Genomic DNA, 27,351 nt, shown 5'->3' on the forward strand with positions numbered 1-27,351 from the left:
TTTTCTAGTATGTAACTAGGAGATCGAGTGAGCGGCGAATTCCGATCATTTCTTGGTTTGGGTCCGGATGGTTGCCCCTTGTTGTCGGGTCGCTTCCTAGAGGAGGATGCTACTTCAGAAACCTCTCCCTCTTCTGGCCGCTTCTTCTTCTTCGTTTCGCTTTAAGCAAGCTTCTTCTGCAGCCTTGATATATTTATCCACTCGAATGCGCATACATACCGCCAACGCTTCGGGTTGGTCTTTCAAGAGACACTGGTTAGGGTCGGTGTTACTGGGGCGCGGCGGTTGGAAAGCCACCGCTGCAAATGATTCCTTGAGGCCGCTTTCCATGTCCAAGAGTTTCATTTTGAACCCGCTTAAGAAGGAGTCTGTAGGTTTCCTCCGCCCAGAGTGAGTTGGAAGAGTGAATTGAGATCACCCTTCTGCGTCGGTTGTGGTAATGCATCTTGGCTCGTAACGTGCCGGTAAGCCTGTTCAAGCTTCTTATGGAGTCCGGTTCGAGGGAGAAAACCAATCGAGTGGCCGTCCTTCAAGCTTCTTTGGAAAGAGCCTCGCGATCGTAGATGGTCGAACTCGGGAAATTTGAAAGGAGTGCGAGGCTTTGAGCATATCGTGCTATATGTTGGCCTGGGCATGTGCGACCGTCATATAGTGGGAACCGTGGTTGGACAAAGTCTGGAGGGGAGACCTTGTGAAGTACTTCGGCAGCAAATGGAGATGCGCGATAGGTTTTCAACATTTTCTGCACTATCATGGTGGAATCCTTCTTGACCGCATTCTTGTCGAGCCTTTGGTTTAGCTCGGTGATCTGTTGACTGACGTTGATGACGTCGTCATCTGCGGTGCCAGCGAGTGGGCTTTGTGTATCTACTTGTGCACGTAATGTGACGTTTTCTTGCCTGAGTTGGGCAATTTGTTCGTTCATTGTTCCTAGCTGGCCGGCCAAAGTGTTGAATTGAGCTTCGAGGCTTACCATGCTTCGTGGGCTTGAGAATCTTTTTGGTTTGGTTTTTGTTACTGATTAGTGTGAAAGTGGTTTGGTTTCTCAAATCGAGCCCGACGCATCGCCAATGTAAAGGTGATGTGATATTCCCTTTACACACGATCCTCACGGGACCGATATGGATGGATGGGTGAGACCGAAGTTCGCTTTTGGAGTGAATCGCCCCACGATCTTACTCGGTTCCGGGGTCGAGTAGAATCAGGTCTGGCGTAGTTCATAGGAGTGGTATTTATAGAGATTCGGAGTGTATCCTCACCCTCCACGTGTAGAGGATGTCACCAACGGGGTGTGGATCATGGGAGCACGCGGAGAAATATCTACATAGGTCTGCTGTGATGATGAGGAGTGACTGTCTGAGCAAGTAGCTTGCGGCCATGATCGATGGATCGGTCGGGATTAGTGCAAGTACTCCTTCAGCCATGATTGCTTATGGATAGGGAGTCTGTGTCACTGCCTGGTGTAGTTCGCGTGATGTTGCGATCTGTCTTTGTGGCGTGATGTTGGCTCGTGGATGCGACCTGATATCATAGGTCGGTGCATTAGTTCCACCATGCTAAGCGCGTGCTGGATAGAGAATATCACTCCCCTACAACAGGTATGTGCTTACTAAAATTTTGGAAGATGATGACTACATCCGTTGAACTACAACTTTGGTCTCTGGCATTTTCTCGCGGCTTAATTTACACTTGGCGCATAAAGCAAAGGATATACAGGGTTTGAATATGTATTTCATCCAACTTCTCTTATTCTACGTGTTTGTGTCGGTATTCAAAATTATTAACTGTTTACACTAGATAGCTCTCACAAAACGCGAAAAGTAGCCTATAAGCGTTTTCACAAATTCTATCTATTAGCCCCGCTATGCTTTAAACGATAGCATTAATGGAAAAACCCTATCAAATTTTTTTTTGGTAAAGAAAAACCCTATCAAATTGATAGGCTAATAGCACATATTACAAACATTAATTGCGTTTTGCGGAAAAAATGCTACCAAATTGATCACACATTTTACAAACGCTATGGGTACTTTAATTGTGTTTGCAATACACGCAATTGTTGGTTTGGCATTTAGAAAATGCTATTATCCAGATGCACTTTTAATGAATTCTCTTTTTAATTTACTTTTGCGAATCGCCATTAATTTTGATTTCAAAACTATAGCAATCAATAAAAAGAAATTCAATTGGATCTAGATGGATTTGAATCATCAATCTCTCACTACCTTTGCGTGACCTCTCTTTTCATTTTGAACTTATAGATCCACCAGAAAATATAATAAAAAAAAGGGTAATTTTGACTTAACCCCCCACAGATGGGTAGCGGTTTGACTAAACCCCCAATTTTTAAAATCATTTGAGTTTGCCCCCCACTCTGTTAATTTTGTGTGTAACAGACGTTAGTATTTTAGCTATTGACCATTTTACCCTTATGAAATAGATGTTGCATTGCCCCCCACATTAACACGTTAAACCTAGCTTTGCGAAAACCCCCCAAACGCGTTGCCATTATTTAATTCTTGCACTCTCTCTCAGATTTTACCTATTGACCATTTTGCCCTTTCGACAAATTTTTTTTTTTTTTTTTTTTTTTTTTTCCTTTAGTTAAAACAAATTAAGAGGTTTACTATTAGTTAGTGTAAACCCCCCAAACGTCAATATGATATTTGCATAAACCCCCCAATTTTTTAGTTAACAGTAAACAAGAAGAAGAAATCTCACAATAGTTTGATTACAGTGGGATGGTTGCACGAGTATGATTTATCAATAGTTTTGCATTCTTTGGACATCTGTGATAGCCATTAGTATGAGTCGATGACATTGGAAGAAGTTGGTAATCGACCGATGATTTCCTACGTAATTTAACCAATAATAAGTCTCGTGCACATTTGAGACCACAAATATGTAGCAGATTGATATGAAGTATGAGTTTAATCAATTTTAACTTGAGAAGATAGAAGAGGAGTGCTTGTGGGAGTATGATATATCAGCAGTTATGCACCTTTCAACAGTTATGCAATAGCCATAGCCCATAGGTCTTTATCGGCTTTGAGTCCGATGATATTGAAATCAAGTTTTCTGATCTTTGTCGATCTCTTTAAGTAATTCTAAGTGCCTACTCGTCCTAATGTTTGAAGGCCACAATAAATAGGGTTTAACATTAAGTACTCACGGGTATTTGTTTTACCTTTAAACTCTTAAAAAAAAAAACTTAAGAAGTAGTGTTCTCCTTACTTTTTGGTATTTAATTTTTAGAAAATTGTTGATCTTAATATGCATTTTTTTTTGACACTATTTGAGAAACCTTCCATTCGTGCAAGGTGAAAAAAAACACAAGAAGAGAAGAAGGTAGAGGTGTTGGTGGACAAGGACCTTGGGACCAATTATGACCGGATAGAGGTCGCAGAGATTGTTCAAGTTGCAGTCCTTCAGACTCAATACCTCCCGACTCACGGCCAAAGATGTCCAAGTGGTTCGAATGCTTGAAGGAGATGGCCTTGTTGACAAGTGGGAGGCCTCTCAACAAGATTGCCAACGTAAAACCTCTCGATATCAAGAACTGCAGCCCTAATCGCGAAAGTGCTACTACAACGAAAGTCACGACTAATCCCACTAAACATGATGATTGTGATGATACCAACATGTTTGTCATGATGATGGATGATGATGATGACCATTCATTGGATGTTCATGCAATGGAACTCTCTGGTCCAAGATGATCATACCACATGTCCTTTTTATATTTCAAAGCATTCGAAATATAAAAGGAAAGTAAAGAGTCAGTTAGCACAGTAAAAACCGGAAAAGAGAGTAAAGAGCAATTTTTTAAGTGGATAGAATGTAAAGAGTCTGAATACCGCTGACCGCCTTATGTTCAGAGCTGGAGCTTGGAGACAGGAGCATCGGAAACTAACAGTTTAAACAAAAAATCTCAAAGAAATGTTTTATGGTTGCAAAGAATCGATCTCACACTTCATCACAAGATTCTGATACATATTCCCTAGTTTGTACATAACTAGTATTTCATTTCTCATTTTTATTTGTTTATTTTGTTCAAGGGGTGCATACTAGAAGTTTGAATTGTGTGTGCTAAAAAAGAGACTGCTTTTGGTGTGTCTTAAATTTATTTATCACTTGATGTCGGTTGTGGATTCTTACATCCGCCATTTTTTTTCTAGGAATTATGAAATCCGCCATTTTTTTTTCTAGGAATCTGCCATGTTTGATGGTGGAGAAGACTTTTTCTTTACATTATTCTTCGTCGTTTACGGTTAACTAAAAAATTGGGGGGTTTATGCAAATAGCATATTGACGTTTGGGGGGTTTACACTAACTAATAGTAAACCTCTTAATTTGTTTTAACGAAAAAAAAAAAAATCCTTAATTTGTCAGAAAGGGCAAAATGGTCAATAGGTAAAATACGAGAGAGAGAGAGAGAGTGCAAGAATTAAATAATGGCAACGTTTGGGGGGTTTTCGCAAAGCTAGGTTTAACGTGTTAATGTGGGGGGCAATGCAACATCTATTTCATAAGGGTAAAATGGTCAATAGCTAAAATACCAACGTTTGTTACACACAAAATTGACGGAGTGGGGGGCAAACTCAAATGATTTTAAAAATGGGGGGTTTAGTCAAACCGCTACCCATCTGTGGGGGGTTAAGTCAAAATTACCCTAAAAAAAATTGAATTACAATGGATTTGAAGGAAAAAGAAAAACACTACATCAATTATAAACGTAAAGATTGCTTATTTATATGTGGTTATAACTGGAAGAATATAATGAGTTAGCCTGCATGTGATTATCTATGTAGAGATAACAATATATGAGTTACATAAGGAACTACTACGCATGACAGAAACATATTACATGTTGTAAGCCGGATCTAGTCAATATGAACGGTGGCCTAGTTTCATCTCAAACTTTACAATGGAACTAGCAAAAGAATTAAGAGCACTCCATCAATCTAAAGTAACCTTTAAAACAAAATTTGACAACCCATACATTCAAACTTCCTGCTGGTTAATGCTGCCAAATTCCACACTAGAAGACATAGATAATTCCACACTATTGAACCATATGTACTAATGAAATATCTAACAACTTGACGCAATTGCAGTCAACTAAGTACAAAACATATCAAAAAGATGTATACCTGAGTCATCGTTAAACATATCATAACACAATTCAGTTGAGCAGCCAACCACTTTAGCTTATCCTTTGTTAGTGAGGCTCGCACTACAAGTGATATTTAGCAATACATTCCTCCCTGAAAATAAACACGCATAAGAAAGTACGACTCTTGATATTGTTTGCTAAAAAAAATAGTTTTGAAGCGAAGATGAGTTAATAAAAATACATAGAGGAAGTTCAGTACTTTTGCAAGGTAAAGTAGGCAGCACATGATTCCTATAGAGAACCTTACTTTGTCAAGAGTCAAGACCTATGAAGAAGCGACAAAAACAAAGTTTAATGATGACATTGGAACTTGCCCGAGAAACAATTCACAAGTGGGCAGCTAAGCAATTGTATAAGTTATACACACCAAATCTTCCGATAGTAGAGTGGTGTACTTGAAATAAAGCATAAATATCGGCTACCCATGTGATTGAAAAGAATATTCCCTGTGCTAAGGCAGCAACTACAAAGCCTCATTCATTTCTAATATTTAGCACATGCTCACAAATAATAAAATCTCAAGGCACTAACAAAACTGATTTAAATGTGAAACTCATTATGAAACAACAATGACAATCAGTAATACCTTTCCCCTGTAAAAGCTATTGAACACATTATTCCCTATTGCATTTACAACGTCATTCTACATTGCTGAATTACTACCCATCTTCCACAACAATTTTGATTCCAGAGTTGCATGAGCCCACCTCCACTATTAATTATCAGAAAATAAAAATTAAATGACAATACAATTTGCAGAAAAAAAATTCCATACCTTATGAGCTTTGTCATGGATCCATAAATTTTTGGACGAGACGGAATAAGAGTGTATAGTTGAAACCATCCACACTGCCCCATCTTCCTCCTGATAAAAAGCGGTGGGTACCTTGTTGTGTAAGACCATTATACCATGTAAACGAATATCATGCCAATTGAACTGGGCTTCAATTGATAAATATTGAAATAAACAAGGAGAGAATAATAGAAGTTTATTATAAGGTTTATACATTAGTGAAGCACATGTGAGGACATAAAAAAAAAAAAAAAGTGTATATAAAAACCTCAAATATGACATGCATTCAACAACCAACCCAAATCACTCTCTCTCAGATAAGTACCTTAGAAGCTTCAATTATTGCAATTCGATCACTAGCAAACATGTTATGAAAAATTGCTTCAGATGACAACCCATTGCAATTCATTATATTCTATATTCTATCTAAAAAAAAAAAAAAAAACCCGGTCCAAAAGTAGATGTTTCTTTACCTAATAAAAGCCTAATCATTGCCGCGACAAAATGAAATTGTCTTAATATCATATCTCCTTACATAAACGTAATACCAAAAGGAAGTAAATTTAAGAAAGAAAACCTCAATACCATTATGTCTCGTGGAAATTAATTGCACTCAAGTGATTTCAAGATTACTACTTGCCTTCTCCATTTATTTATAACCCTAAACGCCAATTTCTAAAATTGTGTTTTATCTAAGTGGCTACTCGATCATACCTATACATACACTTAAGTTACAAGAGTGTCCCAATTACATAATATATTTATATAACCCCTCCCCGAAAGCTTGGACACACGCTAGCCCACTTGAATAACAATTCTTTGACTTCTTCCACTAGCTTGTGTATCTCTTTCTCTTTGTGCTAAAAATTCCTCATATTTCTCCCATTCTATAAAGACATAAAGTCCACGTAATAGCACTAGGAAAATGATTCACAAGTCACTTTGACTTGCTTAGACAAAGGACCCGCAGTTCTAAGACTTCTCTAACATTTACTGGTGGATCCCAAGGTTTATGGAATGAGAAGAAGAAATCGTTCCAAACATCACTCCCCAAGTAGAGAATTAATAAGAAGGTGATCAATGATTTCATCCACCATTTTGCAAAGTGAACAAAGGTTTGGGAGATTCATACCCATTCGATTAAGATTATCAACCATTTTGATCCTTCCCAAGTAAGCAAGCCAACAAAAGAATGCACTTTCAATGGGATGGACTCCTTCCAAACCTTTTTATGTGGGAAATTAAGGATCCTCTCTGTAGCGTCAAAATGCTGCAACGTAAACTCGTTGGCCAAGACCAAGTAAAAGAATTTTACGGTAAACCTATCTTTCTCTTGCCAAATCCACTTCCTTGAGTCCACCTCTCCAAATTCACTCCCCTCACGGTAAATGGACTCTAGGATGGTCTCAAAGTTTTCCATCTCCTAATCGTTAAGGCCTCTCCGAAGAAACACGTTCCACATAACCTATTGATTTCTTCTCTCCAAATAATCCGATTTCAAGGCTTTCTTATTCTTATTGCACACTAAGCTATAAAAATGTCACCAAATTGCTCCCTAAATGAGGTTTTTCCCTCTACCCAAACATCTTCCCAATATGAAATGGTCTCTCCGATTTCGGGTAGAAAAGTCATACTTTTCTTAAACTTGTCTCATACACTCACAATACTTCTCCAAAGAGTCCTTCCAATAGAATTTCTCGGTACCTTTTGTTTACCCCCTCTCCATACTTATCCACCACCTCTCTTCGCCATAGATGTTCATCCTCCTCTCCATATCTCCAACTCCATATCGCTAGTAAAGCTTTGTTCATGAACAAGATGTGTTTGCAACGCAACCCTCCTTCCTTAAGTAGACATAGTCTATCATGTTTAACCATGTGCATTTTAGTCTTCCCTTCCTACCCTCCATATAGGAATCTTCTAGATAGCTTCACCAAGTGCTTAGCGACACCTTTAGGTTTAGAAATCGGAAACGAAGAAAGATAGTAATTTGGGATAGGAGATAAAGTAGAGTTCACCAAGGTACATCTTTCGCATTAGAAAGACACTTCGTTTTCCATCCCGCTAATCTATTTTCAACCCTATCAATCACCTTAGCCCAAATAGCATTGGACTTGCTTCTAGCTCCCAACATAAGGCCCAAGTATAATGTAGGAAAGACATCCACTTCACAGCCTCACAACCTAACACACTAGCAATATCACCTAATCTTTTCACCATCCCTACTCTATAGATCAAGTTGATTCTAAGCCGGAGGTCAACTCAAACCAACTAAGTAAGTTTTTGAGTGCATTAGTGTTATCCATTGTCACACTTGTGAAGAACATTGTATCATCCACAAATTGGAGGTGTGAGATGGATATAGACCCCATTCTACTTGAAGCTTTAAAACCATCAATGATTCCCTCTTCCACCAACATACTTGTCATCTTACTAAGTACCTTGGTAATCATGATAAATAGGAAATGTGATAAAGGGTCACCTTGTCTCAATTGATGAGAGTGGAAAACCATGCCATAAAATGCACACAAACGATGTTCTCCACCTAGCTCCAAACCCCATCTTCTCCATAACAAAATCCAAGACATTCCCACGGATGATCGTGTAGGCTTTCATGATATCCACCTTGAGAACCATCGCCTACCGCTCAATTTTACTTTCAAATCAATTATCTCATTTGCAACCAAGAAACAACCAAGTATTTGTCTTTTTCTAACAAATGCATTTTGGAAATTCAAAATAATACATCCCACTTTTAACCTTGTAGCAAGAACTTTAGTGATGATTTTGTACAAGGATCCAAGAAAACTGATAGGTCTATAGTATTTTAACTCCTCCGGCTCCTTTCTTCAGGATTAGGGTGATAAAGGTGGTATTAAAGAGCCAATCTAGGTAGTCATCTCCATGAAACTCCTATATCACCTTCATCACATCGCGCTTTAAAAGTGTCAACACCTCTTAAAAAATGCAAGAGGAAACACGCGGAGGGTTATCATACGAAAATTGACCAAAGTGTCGCTACTAGACTTCTTGTTAGATAATTAGCGACATAGTTTGCTTCTCTATAGTTAAAATCAATTTCAACATCTATGAACCTATTATAAAACATAGCGGGCTACCCACCTTTGTAAGTGCATTATGACCACTCACTTAGCTCCGTTTAATTAGTTTCAAGAAAGGTTTTAGATTTTGAAATTTAATCTTTCCATGAAGGATGTATTCAAGCTCAGCTCCCTTTGTTTGGTTGGATTAGAACGAATTTATGAATTGCTCAAAAAATGGAGAGTAACAACTCTATTTGCAAAAGGTGTTGTCGTAATGTGGTTGCCTACTTGCGTCACCGCTTGCTCGTTAGAGCATTCCCAATGCAAGCAGCTTTGAGGGGAAATAGCAATTTGTCACTCTTGTTGAGCCAAAAACAATGGTGCAATGCAAGGGTGACAATAAAGGTAGTTTTTCACTAAATTACAATGAGAGTAGCACTTGCTACCGAGATTGTTATTGAGTTGTGAGTTTCAGATGATTTTTTTTATTCCGTCTCGTGTGTTTTTTTGAAAATTTGTTTATTTATTTTTTTGACGGGATGTTTCATACCGTCCGGCTATGATGCATGGATATGGGTACGGGAACCAATACGACGACACTGATACGGGGTACGATACGACATTTTCGAAAATCTAGGATACGGGTATGTCCATGGATACGTCCATAGTACATAAAGAAAATTGGGTTTGGAATAAGTAGATGGGCCTGCCTTTAGTCCAGTCCTATTAGCAATTAGTTAGTTTTAAATATGGCCCATTCCTATTAGAAATTAGTTGGTTTTAAGAGTTGCCCGGTCTTATTAGCAATTAGTTGGTTTTAAAAGTGGCCCATATTTGTTAAGTAGGCCCATCACTTAAGCCCTTAAACATTAAATATGTTAGAAACCCTAGCAGCTGCTCCTTCTTCACTAAGCAGCCGGAGAATTGAAAAAAACAGCAGATTTGGTGAAGAGAAAAGAGAGATCGAAGAAGAAAAAACAGACCTACGAAGACATCACCAGTTTTCTTCATCAGTAGTGATTCAAACAGATAAGTTTCTTTTTTCTCTTTCCTTTCGATCGAAATTATTAGGCAATTTTAGTATTTCTTCTTCTGATCCATCTATGTTCTATTGTGAGGGTACCTTTAGCCGTATCGGTAGCGTATCCCGCACCCGCACCCGTATCGTACCAGTGTCCAACCGGTATAACGGCAAAAGTGCCGTATCCGTGCATCATAGCCGTCCGGCGCGTTTTTTTCGGTTTTTTACATTTAGACGGAATGGAACATTCCATCCAAAATGTATAGTCACCTCTCTGCATTGGGCAACCCCTAATAGCTTTTCACCAACAAAGTATCTATGAGGGGAAATAATCCTATGTGGCGCCTATGTGGAGGTAACAAGTTGCTGTTTGCATTAGGAATGTTCTTAGGTTTAGGTGTTGTAAATTGTGGAAAATGCTAGTGTTGGTTGTCAACTTGTCAACCTGTCACAAACTCAATCTCAACAGTATAAGCCCCATTCAATAGTGTAGAACTGTAGATAGACTACTAGAAATAAGGGGGCCAGACCACAGTCCATGTTCAAATTTGCTTTGCACGAGTGACACTAAAGTAGCCCACGTACTAGCTATAGTAGAGTGAGGAACCAACGTCATAATCATAAGTGATAACTGAAAAGTCATTACCTACTTCTTGGCTTCTATTTCTTTATTAAGTTATTACACTTAATAAAGATGAACTCTAATATTATAGTATAGTATTTGCTTAGGTATAAAAGTCTATAAAATATATATATAGTATATAGTGAATGTGTGTTGTTAAATGTATATTTTATAATATATTACACTGTGTAAATATTGTGTTTTATAAATGTTAATAATAATGTCAACGTGTACACGTATACTATAAAATAGCTAATACACTGTATATACACGTGTACGTGATAATATTTATGTATATAGTGCACGTGCTTGATATATATTACACATGTACTTGATAAGTATGTAATTAAAATTTACACGTGCTTGATATATATATATTTATGTATATTACACGGATTTATGTATATTACACGTGCTTGGTATATATATATATATATATATAGTCCTTCTCTTAAAAGTAGCTACTTAAGTTAACTTTAAAATAAGTATGTAAGTAAAATTTCACCTACAAAATGAATTTAAACCTATTTTTTTTGTAGATATGACATACTCAATATTAATATCATATCTACAAAATTTCAGCTCATTTGGAAACATCTAACGTTGGCAAAAAACAATTACAAAAATTCAACATTTATGGACCGTTAGATTTCTTTTTAAAGATGACAATAATTTTTATCTATGTTAAAGGTTTCCAAATGAGCTGAAATTTTGGGAAGATAATCATTATGTTGAGTGCTTCATAACCACAAAAAAAAAAAAAAAAAAAAAAAAAAAAAAAAAAGTTTGAATTCATTTTGTAGGTGAAATTTTACTTACATACTTATTTTAAGTTAACTTCAGTAGCTACTTTTTAGAGAATTATTGTGTATATATATATATATATATACAGCCCGACTCCTAAAATGACTTTAAATAAGTACCAAATCTAAAACACCCACAACTTCACCTACAAAATGATTTATAACCAAATCTTTTGTGTATATGATCTACTAACCATAAAGAACATCTCTACAAAAATTCAACTTGTTTGACAATTTTTAACATTGGCAAAATTTGATTGCAAAAACTAGACATTTCTGGACCTTTATATATATTTTCAAAAGTGGAAAATAATTTTATCTAAGTTAGAGAATATCAAACGAGTTGAATTTTTGTAGAGATGTTCTTTATGGTTAATAGATCATATGCACAAAAGATTAGGTTATAAATCATTTTGTAGGTGAAGTTGTGGGTGTTTTTTTTTTTTTTTTTATATATATATATACAGCCCGGCTCCTAAAATGACTTTAAATAAGTACCAAATCTAAAACACCCACAACTTCACCTACAAAATGATTTATAACCTAATCTTTTGTGCATATATATATATACAGCTCGGCTCCTAAAAGGACCTTAAATAAGTACCAAATCTAAAACACCCATAACTTCACCTACAAAATGGTTTAAACCCTAATATTTTGTGCATATGATTTGCTAACTATAAAGAACATATCTACAAAAATTCAACTCGTTTGACAATTTTTAACACTGGCAAAAAATGAATGCAAAAACTAGACATTTCTTGACCTTTATATATATATTCAAAAGTGGAAAACAATTTTATCTAAATTAGAGGATATCAAACGAGTTGAATTTTTGTAGAGATGTTCTTTATGGTTAGTAGATCATATGCACAAAAAATTAGGGTTTAAATAATTTTGTAGGTGAAGTTATGTGGTGTTTTAGATTTTGGTACTTATTTAAGGTCCTTTTAGGATCTGAGGGCTCCTAAAAGGATCTTAAATAAGTAATTAAATAAAAAAAACCCACAATTTCATTTTCTACAAAATGATTTATAACCTAATCTTTTTGTGATATGATCTACTAACCATAAAGAACATCTCTACAAAAATTCAACTCGTTTGACAATTTTTAACATTGGCAAAAGATGATTGCAAAAACTAGACATTTCTAGACCTTTATATATATTTTCAAAAGTGGAAAATAATTTTATCTAAGTTAGAGGATATCAAACGAGTTGAATTTTTGTAGAGATGTTCTTTTATGGTTAGTAGATCATATCTTAAAAAAAGATTAGTTTTAAATCATTTTGTAAAGTTGTTTGGGTGTTTTAGATTTAAGACTTATTTAAAGTCCTTTTATATATATATATATATATATATATATATATATATATATATATATATATATATATATATATATATATATATATATATATATATATAATGCACATGCTTGATATATTACATGTGTATATATATATGATAATGAATAATGCAATGCTAACAACTGCGGTACACGTACGTAATTATTTTGCATGTTAAAATTTAGTGTGATATCTATTTATATAGGATGCATGTACGTATAGTTTAAGTATACATGTTTGATTTAAAATTCGAGTTAATACATGCGTACGTACAATTTATGAGATGCATGTATTTAAAATTTTTAGATAACTTCCAAAGATTATTAAAATTAGGACCATTACTTTTTATGAGAGGACAAAAATATCGGTGGGATCGAAGTGTAATTAAAAACCAACTTTTATATCAGTTGCACTAAAAACCAATTTTTATATCGGTTACATAATTAAAAACATAATTTTAATAATAATAATATATAACCCGAGAAGGAACCGAATCCCGAACTCGAAACCGACTTAATTAATGGGTATGGTTCCAGATTTTCTAAATATAAGAAAAAAACCGAAAGAATCGAGCCCGGTAGAAACCGTTAAAAATAGAACTGAACTCGAAACCGACCAATGAACACCCCTAATTGCAAAGTTAATTTGGCAATGTTAGAAATTTCAAAACAATCTTTTTTTTTTTTTTTTTTTTCCTCAATAAAAATCATTTCGTATGTTCAATCTTCAATCTAAGCCTTAGACGATAATCTACTTTGTATTTAAGAAAATAATTGAAATACAAGTCCAAAACAAAAGAACAGATTTGTCCTTTTGGAATTTGGAAGTATGAGAAAGAAAACACAGTTACCAATAAAAGTATGAGAAAGAAAACACAGCGGGCTATCAACATCTATGAACCTATTATAGACTCCCAAAACCTCGTCTGGCAGGTTCTTTGAGCTCCAAGGAGGTACCACCACTCCATCAAGATACCCAGTTTACATTTTTGAATCATTGCTTATTGTGATGTGTCGGTAGCCATACTTTTCAGCTTCAAGAAATCCAGCGTGAATAGACTCCAACTCCACACGGCCAATACGTTTGGTACTTGTGTGCCACCTCTAATTTTCCCAATTTGATCTCTAAACACTGCTTTGCATAAATCTTGTTAGTTGATAATGGATAAAATTCCCTCACAATTCAGTTCGCTAGCATTTTCATAGCCAATTTTTAAGCACCATAAAATAGAGGACAATTTGGGGGGAATGTTTGAGAAACCAAGACTACATCTAAACTTCCAAATTGACAAAAGAATGTAGATGAAAGGTGTGATGAAAGTTTCACAGAGAAGATTATGGCTATATGTTATCCAAATTAGTCTCATTTGGCGTGAGATAGGAATGCAAGCTTTCGTTAATGGCAGACAAGGGAAAGTAGATCTGGGGTTGACTAAGGTTGACCCCCGTTACTTGTGTCTGACTTCAGCTTTTAGCTTACAATGGTGGTCGTATGTCCTTGCGGCTTCCTTTGGAGGCTCTGTACCCACTCAACGACAACAAAAGGAAGCACCTTTAGCAGATGTGACCAAGACATCTAGCTCCTACTGGCAAGCTTCAACACAAGAAGCTATTGCTCAAGATCAACCAAAAGCAACGATGATAACTGAATAACAAAACAAAACTTCCTATGCAGAAATAGCGAAAAAAAAGAGGATCCACACAAGTTGAATTTGCAGAATTACCCATCCCAGGGCACAAAGGCGAGTATCCTTCAGTCAAGATCTCCATATCTGCTTATGAGAGGGTTAGATTAATGTAAATATTCCCTCGTTTTGATCTTAATATGATGTCGATTGAAGAACTGAGAGCAGAAGCTGCCTTAAAATGGAAACCGAATGGAGAATGGGTTATCACACCCATTGGTAAAGGATACCTCTTCTTAAGATTTGATAATGCTGCAAATATCACTAAGGTCTGGTGCGGTGGTCCTTGGAAATTTGAAAATCAAATCTTAAGACTAAGCAAGTGGGAAAAGAACTTTATACCAGAGACCCAAAAACAGACACATGCTTATGTTTGGATTAAATTTCCGGGTCTACCTATGGAATATTGGGAAGAAGAAACTGTTATGTCTCTTGGTAGATCAGTTGGTTACCCGATTCAAGTCGATGAAAACACACTCAAAAAGACTTACGGCTGTTATGCGAACTTTTTTTGTTGGTTACCCAGAGCAAGGTTTTGTTGAAGCTGCCACTCAGCCAGCACAGAGTTTTGGCAAACAATTCAAGTTGGGAAACTGCCAAAATTCTGTAATCACTGTAAGATAGTTGGGCATCTTGTAATCGATTGCTGAAAGCTGAAATCAGACATCGTCTTGGAGAAGAATAAAACTGTGGTAGTAGCCACTCTCCCAGGGAAGCTGAGGGGTGGAACAAGAAGAAAAATAAGAAAAAGAGAGTAGAGGAGAGCAGAAATAAATGGATGGAGGTAACTAATAAGGTCACTAATGGAAAAGCTAGTACCTCGGGTACCTATTACAGCTACTGTACCAGATGTTCCTTGTCAAGAAAATTCTATTACAGAAGTAGTTCATGAAACGGATGCTATTACTGAGGCAGAAATAGCTACTATTTAGTGGCAGCATCAGAACAGGTTACATCTTGGGTTACAAATATTCCGGATGTAATTGCTCAAGCTAGAGTGACAGAAGTTTCGCCGGAAGCTCATAACTTGGTCTCAAATACTCCATATATGATCGACAGTCAAACTAGAGATAATCTTCCTTCTCTGGTGTTAGATGTGGCCTTACCCAATGTTGATGTCGAAGATGCTATTGTTGAGGATTCAATTCTCCAATCAGAACGGGTTCTCCACATCATATTTCACCAACTAACGAGAGGCCGGCATCCGGCATCGTGCTCAACAGAAGGTAACAGATTTCATATCTTGCAAGAAACAAATTCTATTCTTTGAGCTGTTAACTGGGCTGACCTGGTTGATGAAGAAGAAGAGGAAGAAACAAATCAGCATCAAACTGAAGGGGTAGAATGGCAGGTTCAGTAGAAGAGAGGAAGCAAGCCCAAAGGGAAAGATGTGGATCCGATCCCTCTTCCACCCAGGGCTTCAGGAAGATTTAAATGAATTACATTTACTGGAAATGTAAAGGAGCGTTTTAGTTTTCTCCTGATTACAGTAGAGGAGGACGAGATGGGTTTGGATTTTGGATGTGACCGAGGTCATTTGTGGAGTTTAACCGTCTACATATCTTCTCGTTTTTCCTTTTTTGGGGGGAGAGAAGAATCAGTCCGACGTAGTTCCGGTGAGGGTGGTATTTATAGGATTAAGGAGTGGAGATCCTTGGACACGTGTACCATTTGTGTACAAATGTAGGGTAGAGATCGTGAATGAGTCTTTGGAGTGGTTTTGGTGTAAGTCGTGCTCGATTGGGAGTTGGCGGTAGAGTCCCTATTTCCCGGTGGTGGGAAATACAAATAAGATTTTGGCAATGATTACATCTGGTGGGGCGCGTTCTGTCTCTGGCAAAGTGTTCGTACTGAGGTATCTTTGTTCGTACCACCTACTTGTAAGGAGTCGCTCGCAGATCGGTCTTGGAGGTCGATGCGTTGAGGTCGCCAGTGCTTCGGCCCGCAATGTTCCTTAGTGGGGATATTGCTCCCCTAGCTCGCAGATCGGTCTTGGAGGTCGATGCGTTGAGGTCGCTTGTGCTTCGTCTGCAATGTTCCTTAGTGGGGATATTGCTCCCCTACACAGCCCCCTCTCAGTAGAATGGCTGGGTTCATGCAGGCGATCTGCTGAGAGAAGACTCAACACTTGGGTGAAGCATGAGCGAGCTATGGAGATCGTTCTGTTTGGGATGCCGCTGAGTTGGAAACTTGTAGCAAGGTGGTTTTGGCGGGAAAGAAAATTTTTGCGTGTTGCTGGCACGTGACAGAATCATAGCAGTTGGAAAGGAGTCGTGTCGCCGCGGTATTCGGAAGTCGAGGAAAAAGCAGTTCCTTGACACGCGTGTGGGCTATATCATAGGCCGTAATCATAACTTCTTAGGAGGCGAACAAAGCGGTTGTGCAAAATCAAAATTGAGGCAACCAAAAGGCATTTCGAGCTTCTTCTTCCGCAAAACGCAAGCGGTGGCTTTGCGGTGAGTGCTTCATTCTTTGTTTGCTTTTCATTTTCGCTTTGCTTTCTTCGTTCCATAGGGTTTGTTAAGTTGGTAGGTCGGTGTTAGGTTATAGGGTTTAAGGTTTGGTGATTCGAGAATAAGGTGATATTACAATGTCGGATTTCGATGACACTCGTTAAGAGGTATGCGGGAGGTTTCACCGAAATTTGTGGAGAGTATGAAGAAGAGAATGAGGATTAAGTTTGGCGGTGATGGTCGGTTGTAGTGGAAGAAGAAGTTAGGGTAGAGGAGGTTAATAGCCGATCCGGGAGGAGGATGAGGTGGCTAGTACGCGATGGTCGAGGAGAGATGATGCCGGTGGTGACCTACCCCAAGAGCATGTAGATCACCGGGTCGCCCATTTCGTTTTCGCGAAAGCGGCGTATGGGATTAATGTGCCCGACACGGAAATATCTGAACCTAGGTTGAGTGAAAATGTTAAGTAGTGGGGTACAAGCCTCGAATGGTGGAGTAATCATATGTGAAGGTCACCGGAGAGCGTTCATGCACTACCGCTCGAAATTGGTTTGTGACTTCTTGAAGTCATTGTGGGAAGTCTCCATGTCGATTCGTTGGCAACACCGGCGACTATTTAAGGTGTTCAATCATTGAATCGCGAGTGGGGAATTCCACATAGGTGTGTCCGACATAATAGAGCATTACGTAATGAGGCGGTCCGGTAATCCGAACTTTAGCTTGCAAACCATGCCGACGCGTTATAACGGTTTTGATGGTGTAAGCAATGAGGGCGACGAGGAGGCCGTTGTTGCTAGTGGGCAACTACTGTGCTAGTGGATGTAGGTTGCGAACTAGGATGTGTAGTCTAGCCGGTGGGTAGGCTTGTCTTCCTCTTGTTGTTTTAGTGGGTGAGCCACTGCTCTTCTAACTGGTTCATCTCTTTGTTTTGTTTGCAGATATTCCTGTGCGGACTCGAACTGATCGTAGGGAGATAGAAAGGTTCGCACGGTTGAGTCGGGGAACAAAAGCGAGCTAAGCTTCCAGAGTTTGCTCATTTCTTTGAGGAAAAAGGAGGTGCTGCGATCCGGGAGAAGAGAAAGGTGCAAAAGGAGCGAGCTCTAAGTCGAACGAAGCGAAGGGTGATGGAGAAGCGTACAAGTGATCTGATAACACGGGAGGACCGAGACCGGGCGCGTGGCGTCTCGAGGCGGCGTCCTGTTGTGGAGGCTGCGGGGGCTGGTAGCTCGAGCTTTCATCCCGGAGGACTGACCATTGATGCTCCTGTGGAGTTGGAGATGCAGGCTCTCCGGGGTGGGTAGGTCGGAGAAGAGGAGAAGTCGGCGGCCGGAGCCGAGGAGCTCGAATGGCTAAAAGTGGTGCGACATGCCCTGGGGGAGGGCTCTAGTGGAGGAGGTGGTGCTAGCGGTGGGCGCCGGAATCGGGCGCGTCCTGAGCAGGTCATGGACTTGGCCACCTTCGGTGCGGGATCTAGTCCGCCTCGACGAGGACGGGAACCCAGTCCGCTAGTGAAAGCGAAGGCTCCCCGTAAGGCGAGTGGAAAAGCGGCTGTGGGTGGCGATGACCTGGAGGCCCAATTTGTGTACCTAGACGAAAGCACTGAGGGCGCCGAATCAAAAGCGCGACCGACCGCAGCTGCTTCAGTCGAGTAAAAGGTAGCGCCTATTTCTTTGGAACAGATCGCCCTTGATGGGAACCGCAAGGAATTGGATGAGAAGGGACTGGCGGATACCATACGTCGGATGGAAATCGCGCAATGTCTGGTGCGTAGAATTATCGTCCGTTAGTATAGCATGTTAACCTATGTTCATTGCTTTGATCTGTTTGCATGTGTGCATTGTGGCAGCTTGTCAGCGGCTTCCAAAAGTTGAAAGAGATTGCTTGGTTATTAAAACGGATAGTGGAGTCTGTCTTTGAAGTTAACGGAAGAGTGAAAAACGCGTCGTGACGCGGCCAAGATGGGCGTGATGAGCTCGGTGGTCCGCGGAAGGCACATGAAGCTCGACTCTGTCGAAGATGCCGAAAGACACCGGGGCGAAGATCCGGGCGCGAAGCTAGAAGGAGCGGAAGGTAACGTTTGTGCCGCAACTGTGGAAATTGGGAGGCTGAACGATTATGCCCTCCACTGTAAGAAAGTTGCTCAGGACGCTACTAAAGGCGTACGACGATCTGGATGCTGACTACGGAGATCTGGAAATGGATTACAAAGCTTTGAAGGAGGAACACGACGCCGCACGCCCGTCCACTACCGCTGGAACAGTAACGAGGAGACGTCCGGTGGGGCGATTGGGTCCTCCTTGATCATGCCGTAAAACCGTGGTGTCCGGTCGAGCCGAGCTTGCGACCGATCTGGCGATGAGTTTAGAACCGACGGGATATCGATCGATCGGGAAGTGGAAGGGGATTGCTGAGGTTGATGAAGCGTTTGAGCCCGGGCGAATCGATCGTGGTGCCCATGGAGGCGAATTTGTGAATTTATTTTTGTTTCTTGCCGCCTTATATCTTTGCGGATACAATAGAACCGGGTTTCACAGGGTAACACAGGCGATTCGCTTTTCTTGTGTTGTTATACTATGCTCTTGAAGCGAAGCCGGTACCCGTGCTAATTCGGGGGTAACCATGTGATGTTACTATTTGTGTAGCCGGGTTGGATTTCGACGAGTAGTCTCGAACTTCGGCTAAACAACGACCAGTATGAGAAAGCGGTAAAACCAGTCGCCCCTGTTTTTCATCGCGGTCTTTGGCTATTTGTTTTGCTTTGTGTGCTTGACTCGTTTGTTTGATCATAATTTGTTTGTGATTAGATTGCGCGATAATAGAACGTGGTAGATGCATTCGCGGTGACCACTTCGGCTAGCGATGGTCGGTAAGCTTGGATGAAGCGTCTGCTGTTGGGTTATACCGACGAGGCGTTGTTCAATGCGATGTATTGATCGCCGCAAACCGAAGTGTTTCTTCACGTCGCGTGACACGGTAGGGAAGCGAGGGTTCAGGGGGACATAATGATGGCGGGCAGATGGCGTTTACGCGTCAAGGCAATTATGAGCCTTAGGAAAAGACGTTTCCTAAGGAATATAAACGGTTCCTCGCATACCATCAAGGTATTTGGCCATCGTTGAGTCTTTACGCTCTGTCTTCTTCGCGGCTCTACATCGCCGTGCTTTCTGCTCTTCTTGCTTCTTCACCAGGTACGTGGTTTCTTCTTTGTACATGTTATTCGTTTGAGAAATACCCGGAGTAAGCTTTAGCTGACACCGTGATATCTTTGTTGCTAGGTTAGACCATGGCTAGATGTCGCGCGTATGCGCGAGAAACGTCACCGTTGATAATGGAGAAAATGGAGTTTGAACGTTATGTGCTTGGTGATCGTGGGAAGAGGAAGGTCACTGATGGTGAGCCCAGAGTCAGAAACGACTGAAGAGGGCTAGTCGCTCCTCTGGCGGCGTTGTGTTAGAGTCGCCCATGCGCGAAAGCAGCTAAACCGCTTGTGATCTTTCGGGAGGCAACGACCGGGGCAAGATCGTCCGATCGGCTGGTGAGTGAGAGTTCTCCCTCCCGAATAGGGATGTGGGGAGCGAATTCTACCACCGGGAAGATGGGGAAGAAGCGGATGGTGAAGCCAGATCGGGTGCGGCTTCCACTTTCATAATAGCGACTAAGCGTTGAAAGGGATCGTGTTAGATGGTGATAAAGCGAGGTGGAGGACGAGGACATGGGGACAACTGGTAGGGGACGATGGATATGGCCGCTTATGGGTGAGTTCGGGACACCCTAAGGCTGTTATGCCTATTCCCAAAGGAGTGGTATTCGACTTTGCTCTTGCGGTTTCTTGCAGGGTATGATAAGTTGAAAGATGTTGTACAAAACACGAGATTGGTGATAACCCTCACGTCGGTTGCGGGGTGTATGCGCGGGCGCGCGGGGAAATTTTGACAAGAGGAGGTTTGGAAGTGATGACGACCAAGTGCGAGCGTTACTGGCGAGAATGTTGTGTTAATGACCGACGGGCGTGAGCCAGAGAGAGAATTAGCCGTGGTGATTTGCTTATGCCAAGAAATGCCGGAAGGTGGCCATGAAAGCAAAGAAGTATCGATGCCGAGGTTTGTGGTCGCGCTACGGGACGAAGTATGACGACCAAGAAAGCGATCATAGGCGATGAGCGAGGCGTAAGATGCGTGTGGTGCTAAGATCTGCCGCACACTGCGGCTTACCGGTAGCCGCCACCGAGGAGGATAAGCACGCCATAGGTGAGCTTTGATAATGTGATCGGCCGTAGTCTCGTGAGGTAGGAGTTGTAGAATCTTTTTTTTACTTATTTCTCTTATATGAGAGTTGACAATAAATTTGTGTTTTGGGGGCTTTACTGCCAGCGGTTCGCCTTTTATTTGGAGGACTGGTTTCCGCGAAAGCGGCAGTTCTATACTTTGTTTATTTTGTATGAGACGCCGATCTGGATTTTCTGGGTAATCCCAGCAGATCGGTGGGCATATCTATTGCAATGCTTGATCGAATATTGTTATTGGTTGTGTTTCGCATGCATGTTATGTGTTCTGTGTATGATGCGTGTAACTTGCGATAGTTGAGTGTCTGCTCGTGGAGAGCGTTCTCGTTTTAGTCGACCCTAGAAAGATAGGTCCTGGACGTTACAAGAATTGGAGAGGCTAAGTAGCCTGTAAGCTCCTGAGAGCTGTCTGCTCGCTGAGAGCGTTCTCGCTTTAGTCGATCCTAGAAATATAGGTCCTCGACGTTACAAGAATTGGAGAGGCTAAGTAGCCTGTAAGCTCCGAGGATACGCTTTCATTGAAGGCGTTCGCTTTAGTCGATCCTAGAAATATAGGTCTTCGACGTTACAAGAATTGGAGAGGCTAAGTAGCCTGTAAGCTCCCCGAAATCGCTCTTTCCGAGAGCATTCTCGCTTTAGTCGATCCTAGAAATATAGGTCCCTCGGCGTTACAAGAATTGGAGAGGCTAAGTAGCCCGTAAGCTCCCGGAGAATGCGCTCCGGTGAAGGCGTTCTCGCTTTAGTCGATCCTAGAAATATAGGTCTTCGACGTTACAAGAATGGAGAGGCTAAGTAGCCCTGTAAGCTCCCGAGAATATCGCGCGCTCACGAGGCGTTCTCGCTTTAGTCGATCCTAGAAATATAGGTCCTCGGCGTTACAAAAATGGAGAGGCTAAGTAGCCCTTTGTGAGCTTTACCAATACAATTAAATGGAGTAGATAGTATCGGTCGACAGACAAAACTTTTCTTACATTAATGTGAACAAAAGATTTACAACATGAATGGGCCTCGGGTAAAATTTCTTTAGTAAATAGGTATTCCAAGGTCGAGGTAACATCTTCCCTCTTGGGTTTTGATCCAAGATGCTCCATTGCCTACACGGCGGCTCCACAATGTAGGGACCTTCCCATATGGGTGCTAACTTGGAGTCGTCTTGCGTCTTTTTCAGCACTAGGTCGCCAGGCTGAAAAGACCTAGGATGAACTCGCTTGTTGTAGGAGTTTTTCAGAGTTTGCTGGTAAGATGCGAGTCTGATGGCGGCTAAGTCCCGTTTTTCTTCCAACAGGTCGACTTCTCGTGCTAACACGGAGTCGTTGAGTCCCGACTCCACAAGTTCTGAGCGAGTCGTGGTGATTGTCAGTTCGGTGGGAATTACGGCTTCCGAGCCATAACATAAGGAGAATGGTGACTCGCCGGTACTGGATCGAGCTGTGGTGCGGTGAGCCCATAGGATATTTTCCAACTGATTTGGCCATTGGCTCTTGTTCTTTTCAATCTTTTTCTTCAAATTTTCCAAGATTGCTTTATTATCGGCCCGCCCGCCATTACTCGGCGTCTTCGTGGAGTAGAGAACGATGAACGATCTTCCACTTGGCTAGAAACTCCTTCGACATTACGCCTTTGAACCGAGGCCCATTGTCCATTACTAGTGTATGTGGCAAACCAAATCTAGTGATGATGTGAGTCCGGATGAAGTTTCTAACATGTGACTCTTTGACGTGTGCTAGAGGAATGGCCTCGACCCAATTTAGTGAAATAGTCGGTCGCAGCTAGGATAAATCGGAAGCTTCGTGACTCTTTTCGTGGGATGAATGGTCCCATGATGTCCATGCCCCCATGTGAAATAATGGCGGCTCGCGCTATGCCGATCGGTTCATGGGCGGGTTGGATGATATTGTGACCAAATGTTTGACACTCTCGAGACATTTAAGGGCGTATGCCTTGGCATCGATCCGCATCAAAGGGGCGAAATATCCTTGAGAGATGGCCTTGTGGGCTAATGGCGACACGCAAGATGATTTCCGTGATTCTCCTTCGTGGATCTCGCAAAAATCAACTAACCCCGTTCGGAGTAATGCACCGAAAGCGCGGGCGGCCGGGCGGACTTCTGAACAACTTGTTCGAGTAAGCAATAACGGCGCGTTTGATACGGGACTGCTGGCCTTTGGTACGGCTCCTCGGAGCGCGGCCGTGGTCGATATAGTCAATGATGGGCTGCATCCATGTTAGACTCAACCGAAAGTGGCGGAGAGAGGAAATAGGTCGCTTATCATCAAAGTGTGCTCGACTTGGTAAGCGGTCGATCGGCGACTTCTATGAGTAGTTGTCGGGGCGCAGTCGGTCGGTCCGGGTAGCCGTAAGCTTAGATCATCTGGCGTGGACGGTTCTCCTCCCGCAAGAAATGGCGTATATGTACCTGCTTAAAAGAAGGCAATAACTGATGAACGACCTGAAGATACTTGGAAAGGTTACCTTCATGGGTAGTGTATTCTTTTGCAACCGCTTAATCGACCGATTCATGAAGTCACTAAAGACTTGGATCGCTTCGACTCCGAGCTGCAATGCCATACGAAGTCCCCTGATTAAAGCCTCGTACTCCGCCTCGTTATTGGAAGTTGCGAAGTCGATGCGGACTGACTTTTCTATCATATCCCCATCAGGTGAAACTAAGACGACTCCTATGCCGCTTCCGCCAGGGTTACTAGAGCCGTCTACAAAAAGGGACCAGATCGATTTGACACGCGCTTTTGCGTCTGGGAAGTCGGCTTCGTGGTCCCAACTGGGATCATCGACAGGGAAGTCTGCTAGGAAATCTGCGACGACCTGACCTTTCTGAGAAGTTCGCGGTACGAACTCTACGTGGTGCTCGCCGAGCTCTTCGGCCCAAACGGCCATTCGAGTAGTCTTGTTTTCTTTGTGGAGGATTTTCTTTAATGGGAGGTCGGTAAGAACTTTGATTTGATGCTACCAAAGTATGGCGAACTTCCTTCGCGGTGCGAATACAACAAAGCAAGTACGGCTTTTTCCAGGAAGGTGTAATTCTTTTCAGCTGGCGCAAGCGTCTTACTTGTGAAGTAGATCGGTTTCTCTGAGTTGTTCTCCTCTTTGAAGAGAACCGAGTGATAATTTAAATCGGATCTGCCGGATAAAGCCCCAGAGTCTCTCCGTCTATTGGCTTGGCTAAGACGGGAGGCGTAGTGAGGTACTCTTTGAGAGTAGCGAATGCATGATGGCATTGATCGTTCCACGAGAACTTCTCGCCTTTTTTAAGAAGTTGCAAGAACGGTCTACACTTATCTGACGCCCTTGATATGAATCGGTTAAGTGCAGCGACCATGCCTGACAATTTCTGTATTTGCTTCTTTGTGCGTGGGTCGGGCATGTCTAAGAACGCTTCGGATCCGTGCGGATTAAGCCGATCCCTCGAGAGACACTTGATACCCTAAAAACTTGCCGGAGGACGCTCCAAAAAGGCACTTCTCTGGGTTCAGTTTCGTGTTGCAGAATCGTGTGTTGCAGCTGATCTTATCCTCTCTAGACCCCACCGATACTGGGAGGATAATGTCACCGATGGGTCGGCTCTGGAGCCATTGAACCCATAAAAGGGGCAAATCGGGTCTACAAGGACGGACTTGGGAAGGTGCATCTCTTGCATGGTGTGGTAGAATAAGATGTCACAGGAACTGCCGGGGTCGATCAGGACGCGCTTGACTGTCCAGTCGCTAATCTTGACATGGACTACCAGTGCGTCATTATGAGGAAGGCAGACTTTGCTTAAGTCGGCCTCTGTGAAAGTGATATCACCGGCGTTGCGACCTGAATCGCATGGGGCGTGGGCTGCTTGGGAAGTGAAGTGATAGACTTCTTGGAGGGCGCCCACTCGACGTCTTTTCTCTCTGGAAGAGGTTACTGAGTCGTCCGGGAAGGTAATCATATGGATGGTTCGAGCATTGTCACGATCTGATGAGTGTTGCCTTCGGTCGTGACGAGAACGATCGCGGGAGCGTCCTCTGCTGTGAGGACGAGCTTGGACCTCTTTTTGGTGACGGCGAGGTGGAGATCGACTACGTACACGACGAGCCATTAGTTTATGACGCAGGTCGCCATCAGGAATGCTAGTGTACTGTTTTATATGACCGGCTTCTACAAGATCCTGGAGATAATGTTTGAGCCCCCAGCATGCATCGGTTTCATGGCATTTCGCTTTGTGAAAAGCGCAGAATGGCTTGCCAGGTCGGTCTAGTGGTTGCCTCACGTCTGGCCTGAAGAATGAGGCGCGCTTAATCTTATCCAGTATGCGACTGGGGGAACTTGTCAGGACGGCGAACTCTCTGCCGTTGTCTGATCGGGTGTGAGCTTTTGGTGCAAGCGACCTGGCGCGCTTCTTTCCCGCTGGGGTACGATCCGAAACCGTTGCTACTTCCTGGTTCTCGTCTAAGCCGTGGAGCTTCAAAGTTTCTTGCAACTTGATGTATTTGTCCACTCGAGCGTACAGCTCAGAGAGTGTCTCTGGGCGTTCCTTCATCAACGACCTGGAAAGGTCGGTATTACGTACTCGACAAGCGTTAGAAAATGCCAGTGTGGCGAAAGACTCTTTCAAGCCGCTTTCCATGCATAGCAGTTCGGCCTTGAACCGTCCTAGGAACTGACGAATAGTTTCGTCTTCTCTGAATGACAACTGAAAGAGTGAATCAAGATCTGCCTTTTCCGTCTGCATTTGTGGGACGCATCGGGCCGGCAAACAGATCGATAAAGTGCGCTCAAAGGTTCTGATGGAGTCCGATTCCAGTGAAAAGAACCAATCGAGAGCGCCATCCTCGGAGGACCGGCTGGAAATAATCGGCGATGATGGAGATGATCAAACTTCGGGAGAGCTGTAAAAGTGCCAAGCTTTGAATGTAGCGAGCCACATGTTGACCTGGGCACGTGCTGCCGTCGTACATGGGAAAGCGTGGCTGGATGAAGTCTTGTGGAGAGGGTTTATCGAGGACCTCTCGCGCTGTGATCCGGAGACGCGATAAGTTTTAAGCATCTTGTGCACAATCTGTGTCGAATCTTTCTTTACGGCGTTCTGATCAATCCGCTGTGATAACTCGTTGATTTGTTGATTAACGTCATTGATGCTATTGTCTGCTCCGTTACCTCCTTGTTGCTGCTGGTAGCCAGCCACTTGAGCTCGTAGAGTGGCGTTTTCCTCCCGGAGTAAGGAAATACTTTCATTCGTAACTCCCAGCTGGTGGGCAAGGTCCTGGACTTGAGCTTCGAGGCTAACCATGCTTCGTGGGCTTGAGAATTTTTGGTTTTGATCTTTGGCTACTGGTTAGTGTGAAGGTTGTTTGGTTTCTCAAGTGATCGAAACCACAGACGGCGCCAATGTAAAGGAGCGTTTTAGTTTTCTCCTGATTACAGTAGAGGAGGACGAGATGGGTTTGGATTTTGGATGTGACCGAGGTCGCTGTGAGCGAACTGCCTACGTATCTTCTCTCGTTTTTCCTTTTCTTGGGGAGAGAAGAATCAAGTCGACGTAGTTCCAGTAGGTGGTATTTATAGGATTCTGGGAGTGGAGATCCTTCAGACACGTGTACCCTTTGTGTACAAATGTAGGGTAGAGATCGTGAATGAGTGCTGGAGTGGTTTTGGTGTAAGTCGTGCTCTGATTGGGAGTTGGCGCGGTAGTCCCTATTTCCCGGTGGTGGGAAATACAAATAAGATTTTGGCAATGATTACATCTGGTGGGGCGTTGCTCGCTCTCTCGGCAAAAGTGTTAGATCGAGGTATCTTTGTTCGTACCACCTACTTGTAAGGAGTCGCCGCAGGTCGGTCTTGGAGGTCGATCGTTGAGGAGAATTTGTGCTTATTAGCCGTCCGCAATGTTCCTTAGTGGGGATATTGCTCCCCTAGCTCGCAGATCGGTCTTGGAGGTCGATGCGTTGAGGTCGCTTGTGCTTCGTCTGCAATGTTCCTTAGTGGGGATATTGCTCCCCTACAGGAAACACTTATGGTTTAGAATGGAGGCTTTATCACCTCCATGGAATGGTCATATAGATATTACTATAGATCTGATTAGTAGAGTCGAATCTAAGATATAAGGACTTGTACTTTAGGTTTTCCTAGAGTGCAAACAGAT

The 27,351-nt window shown here is 42.0% G+C and overlaps 2 long non-coding RNA genes across 2 annotated transcripts in view; both read right to left on the reverse strand.

Annotated features, from left to right (window-relative positions):
* The window catches only part of LOC147519505 (uncharacterized), an 82,385-nt gene that overhangs the window by 8,729 nt on the left and 46,305 nt on the right, over positions 1 to 27,351 (reverse strand). The window lies entirely within an intron of this gene.
* On the reverse strand, positions 13,544 to 15,992 carry LOC147519506 (uncharacterized). The gene is made up of 2 exons (XR_015212235.1): positions 15,309 to 15,992; positions 13,544 to 15,205 (listed from the first exon to the last, which is right to left on the reverse strand). It is a non-coding gene; the product is annotated as an uncharacterized LOC147519506 (long non-coding RNA).

This window comes from Coptis chinensis, chromosome 2, assembly GCF_015680905.1.
Source record: "Coptis chinensis isolate HL-2020 chromosome 2, ASM1568090v1, whole genome shotgun sequence".
Lineage (NCBI taxonomy): Eukaryota > Viridiplantae > Streptophyta > Magnoliopsida > Ranunculales > Ranunculaceae > Coptis > Coptis chinensis.